This window comes from Echinops telfairi, unplaced genomic scaffold (genome assembly GCF_000313985.2).
Source record: "Echinops telfairi isolate 266 unplaced genomic scaffold, ASM31398v2 ScPeMD7_3533;HRSCAF=4204_1, whole genome shotgun sequence".
Lineage (NCBI taxonomy): Eukaryota > Metazoa > Chordata > Mammalia > Afrosoricida > Tenrecidae > Echinops > Echinops telfairi.
The window spans coordinates 16,268,026-16,273,788 of NW_022107432.1; the positions used below are offsets into that span (position 1 = coordinate 16,268,026).

General features: G+C 41.5%; 1 pseudogene; it reads right to left on the reverse strand.

Moving 5' to 3' along the window:
- Positions 1-2,995: 2,995 nt before the first annotated feature.
- On the reverse strand, positions 2,996-3,533 carry LOC101662811 (annotated as a pseudogene).
- Positions 3,534-5,763: the final 2,230 nt, after the last annotated feature.

The following is a 5,763-nucleotide window of genomic DNA, read 5'->3' on the forward strand; positions in this document are numbered from 1 at the left end:
CCCCCCCAGCCTATTTTGGTGATTCCTCCGGGATTTCATTGCTTTTCTCCCCTTGCTGCTCTGTTGTAAATCCTTCGTCTTTCACTCGGTGTGGTAGGGTCAAATCAGGCACAATTCCCACACTGTGTCTCCAGTGTTAGCCTGTAGCACTATGGATCCGTGAGGGCACACTCTCTCTCTTGGTGGGGCCGGCCCAATGGTCCTTCTCTGTGCATTGGCTGCTCAGAGCAGGAATATCATTTTTGGGGCTTGGCGGGCCAGGATGCATTCCACTCTCTTTTCCTCTTAGTTTGCTCCTGTGTGTTCTGAGCAGAAGCAGCCCTATCTGTGAGCTGTAGCTTCAGTGCTGTCTTCTGTAGTTCATTCTTCTGGGAAGGGAAGTCCCTGTAGCTGGGACTGTGGCCCGCCCTATGGACCTCACTATTGGTTCACTGCTTCATGCTGGTATGTTGCATTCAGATACTGATGCACCATGTTGAGGTCTGGTCCCTCTCTTCCTTTCCTGTGGCAATGTAAACAGTACCCTCTCCTTGGGTGGGTTAGTGGCCTCTTCTCCCACTACCCATGCCCCCACCCCTTTTAACTTTTCCTCTCTTCCCCTCTTTTTTAGTTGGATTCCATATATATATACCTGGGTTGGGTCTGATCCATGCCACAGTGCCTGAATCTCACCCCAGGATGCTTATCTATAGTAGTTTTTCCCTGTGCCCCTTTTTCTTTTTAAGCTTACCTCTGTGGACTCATGTTGTACTTGTCCTTTTGTGCTGGGCTTACTTTGCTTAGCATAATTTCCTCCAAATCTTCCCCTGTGGCAATGTGTTTCATGCATTCATCACTGCTTTTTAGGGATGTATAGTACTCCATTATATATACTTACCAATTCATTCATCCATTCATCCATTGGTGGAAATTTGGGTTGTTTCCAACTCCCAGAGCTTGTGAACTGCGCCATGGTGAACATTGGAACATAAATGTCTGGTCATGGTCTGTTTCTTGCCTCTTCTTGGAATATGCCCCGTAGGGGGAATGCTGGATTTTATGGTTGATTTCCATCTATTTTAAGTATCACCAAAATTGATTTCCATAATGGCTGCACATACCTACAGGTCAACAGCAGTGAATGAGTGTTCCTATCTCACCACAATCTCTCCAACACTTGTCACTTTCTGATTTTTTTTTAATTGGGCTATATTTGAGGGTGTTCAGTGGTATCTCACAGTTTTTCCAATCCTTTGAAGAAAGATGAGATAGTTAATGTTTGTTGGCCGATAAACACATGTGGCGTTAATTGAAGGGCAGAGAGATAAATGGCTCAGTGAACCTTGCCTTTCTAGTTCTCGGGTCTCTTGCTTTGCGATGGTTGGACCTGGGTGCAGCTGCATTAGTCAGTTCCCTGCTTCAACTTGCAAGGCTCACTTATTGCAAGACATCTCCAAGGAGAAGCCACATGGACCTGCCCCGATGCAGCCCTGGGTGCTTACATGTTCGCTGATACAGTTTTCCTCCTGCAGTCGGCATCATTGTGTGTGTTTTGTGAGGTGGAGGAGGACTTTGTGGATTGGTGTCAGACATATGGGTTAATGTTGGACTTGTGGGCTTGGGCAGTACTGGGTTGGGATGTTTTCTTGATGTGCACTTAACCTTTATATAAAACTCTCTCTTATACATGAGTTTATGTGAATTTGTTTCTCTATAGTAGCCAGACTAACACAATAGATGATGGTATTTTTATTATTAAACTTATATAGTGCCTTGGACAGAACTGAAATCTTTATATAGAGCCTTCTAATCCATGAGTATGGGATATGCTTATGCTTCCATTTGTGGAGGTCAATCTTGGTTTCTTATAATAGTGTTCTGTAATTTTCTATGGTCAGATAGATCCCTAGTTATTTCAATTTGTGTTTGGCTATTGTGAAGGGTGGCACCTTTTTGATCCACTCTTCCATGGTCTTGTCCAATGTATATAGCAGTCCAATAGACTTCTGTTTGTTGATCTTGTATCCTGCCCCTCTGCCATATTCCTCTATCACTTCCAGCACTCCTCTTGTGGAGCTTTTGGGATTTTCCAAATATAAAATCATATCATCTGTGAATAACGATAGTTATTGAGGTCACCACAAGTCAGAACTTCAGAATTGACTAAATGGCAAGATCTACCACACTCAACAATAATTAACATATATAAATTAGTAGGATCTAAAGCTAAGTTTTCCTGTCTCTACTTTCCAGGACTTCCCGTTATCAATATAGATGGAATTTCTTTGTATGAGATGAGATAATAAATAGTCAGTGATTATTCCCTTTGAAAACATAAGTCTAAATTCACCAAATGTATGAGAATATTCCGATTCACAATTTGCATATGTGTGGGTTTTCTTTTATAAGCTATAGGCTATTAATGAATTTAGGTAGGCATTATTATCTTCAGAGTTCTGTGGTGGTTGCACAATTTCATGGTAACTTGATAAATAAGAATAAAGGGGTGGAGCTGGTCCTGTCAATCAGGTCACAGCCTGATGCTTCCTTGTGGGCGTGGCCTTCTGATGCCTCTCATCCTCCCTCTCAGCTTCACCTTCATGTTGACAAGCCACATGTAGTCACACTGATGGCATCCAGAGCCCTGGAGATGCATCCATGCCATTGGATCCACAGGACTTTCCACTGGTCTGAGGTCTTCCTGCATTTGGCATCATTGCACTTGCTGTGTGAGTATAAAGAAGAATCTTTGGACTAGAACCAGACATATGGGCTAATATCAAACTTACGGACTTGATCTGGACCGGGCTGGAATGTTTTGCTTTTTTTTTTAACAAACAAAAAAAGTTAATTTACAGCCAAACACTGAAAAACTGAAAATCTGTATCCTGGATTTTCGATAGTTCCAAAGTATCTTGCTCAAATGCAGCAGCAGCAGCAGGCAGGGAGGCAAATCCAGGGGCCAATCCAGATGGTTTTACCAAGCACCTCCCCCAGGAGAAAGGCCTAATTCAGTTTACATCGCCCCACACTGTGAGATCACCACAAGCAGCATGGGCTTATTGTTGGGGCCCGTGGGAACATTTTCCACTTTTCTCATCACCAGAAGTCCAGCGATGATTTTTCCAAACACCACGTGCTTCCCATCCAGCCCATCGCATTTCGAACAAGTGGTGAAGAACTGGCAGCCATTTGTACTGGGACCACTGTTTGCCATGGACAGCAGGCCTGGGGCTGAGTGTCTGAGTTTAACATTTTCATCTACAAAGGGTCCTCGGTAAATACTAGCAACTCCAGTACCATCTCCATTTAGAAAGTCTCCACCCTGGATCATGAAATCCTTTCTGACCCTGTGGAAGGTGTTTCCTTTGTATCCTATTGGAACCCCAACTTTTCTGAATTCTCCGGTGCAGAATTGCCTGAAGTTCTCCGCCGTTTTCGACATGATGTCTGCAAAGAGCTCGACCTTCATGCAGCCAATTTCCTGGCTGCCTATGCTGACATCAAGGAAGGAACACCACAGGGTTGACAGGGCTTGAATTTGCCACTGCCATGCCTCCGACCCGGGAGCAGAAGGAAGTGGGCTGGAATGTTTTATTGATGCATAATTACTTCTTGATTTAAAGTTCTCTCCTACACATACATGAGTGTCAATGAATTTGTTTCTCTAGTCAGCCTGGTGTACCACAAGTTGCTTTACAAATTCTCCATGGTGAATCTTTAAATACACTAAGGGTACATGAATTATGCTAATAAGTTTAGCTTAATAATGAGAGAGAAAAATAAATAAATACATGTATAAATAAATTTTTTGAGTAATAAAGAAAGCAGAACTTAGCTAACAGCAGCCAAGCTTTTGCATTTTAAACAGTCTTCTTAATAATTTTAAAAGACCGTAAATTAAACTTAAGGCATTTGCAATAGTTTAATTACTAATCACTGGTGGTATGAGTCACTGAACCCAATACATCGATTCTGACTTAAAGGGACACTTTCTAGGGTTTCCAAACCTGTAGATCTTTCTTGAACAGGCAGCTTGTCTTGTTTCCACAGAACATCTGGAGACTTTGAGCCACCAACCTTAAGGTTAGCAGCCTGATGCCTAATCCACAGTGTCATTAGAACTCCTCAGGTATATCAATACTATTAAATATAATCAATACTATTAAATAGAATTAATATTAATATCCATGGAAATCCAACATGTTGATAATAAAGTGATTCCTTTAGTCAATCAAACAGTAGATTTGCCAGTGCTGGAACAGATGATGAGTGTATCAGGTGATAAATGGTTTCTAACCTCCAATCTCGGTTAAAATTATTCAAAAAGCATATCAAGTTTAATAGAAGACCAGCCTTTATTGATAGATGGTTCAGTTGTAATTCATATGCTACTCATACAATTGGGCAAAAAGCATAATTTTGCCACACATATTTAACAGAAAATATGCAGCCTCTCAAAATGATTTTCACATTACAAATGACAGATGATGAAGTTCTACTTCTAAGAGCATTTCTAACATGGCAAATTCTTTAAAAATAAATCTTTCAAGATAATGTATATAAGGAAATAAAAAGTCACACAGGTAATTAATTCAACTCTCCCAGTAAATATGTTAAACAAAATGACAAGGGAAATTTATGGCCATGGATTCGATTATGGGTCAGAGTGACCTTATATAGAATCAATTATGGCTCCGTCTGACCTTATATAGCATTTCCATGCATCGTTAGGAGAGCATCTTATTTCCCCAGAGTAGCTGGTGGGTTTGCACCGGTGACCATACCATTATCAACCCAATGCCTAACAAACTGCTATCAAAGATCCTTACAGCAAACATGTTAGGCAGACGTCATTGCCCATGGATTCAGAAGTATAATTTGCCCAAATGCACCTGTGTCCTTTCTGTTGCAGTTCAAGGTGCCTTCGAGTCTGTTTGACTCAGCTGTTCTATGTCCAACAGAAGGAATCATTTTCATGATAAAGCCTTTCATTGCAGCCATCTCCTGTGGTTCTGTTCCTTTCCAGATGACCCTCAACTTCCCGAAGATGCTGTCCCTCTGGAGAGACTGGTCTCCCCTGATTGCCTTGTCTGAATTACTTGAGACTCTTACCACTCTCTCTAAGAAACATACTGGCGGTAAGTTGCAAAAGGTCTCCAGTGTTTCCTACAGTTTAAAATGAGTTTGCTAAAGCGTAAGATGATAACGTCACCAGATGTACATGTGACTAAGGAACTAATGTCCACAAGGGACACTCGGGGGGATCTCCAGGCATCAATATTTGTACCCTTTCTGTGTACCCTAAAGCTGTCAGTATGAAACTCAACAAAAGCTAGTTCAATATTTTAGCAAGGATCTCCTGATTCTTCTCCAGGCAGAAACTTGAGCTGAGAATGCAGTGGCAATTGCCAAAGGAAAGTTAAATTGCAATGCACTAGATTTGCCAATGGCCTCCTTAATTGGGGGGAAAAAACCCAATTAAGTACTAGACTAAAAACTGAAAGATGGATAACTAGTCCCCACCTGAGGTAACGCAGAAGGAGGTTCTGGGAGTTTGCTTACAAAAAGAGATATCCATGACAATCCTATGGAGTTCAGTTCTGCCTGGACACTCATGAGGTCACCAGAATTGAGCAGCAAACCCATAGCAAAAATTGCTCGTTTTGCCATTTTTGCTTTAAATATTCAAAGTATATGATACCAACCCTTCTACCACACACAATGCACATATACACACATGGAAACTATTCGTTATAGCAATTAATGAACACAACAAAGTTG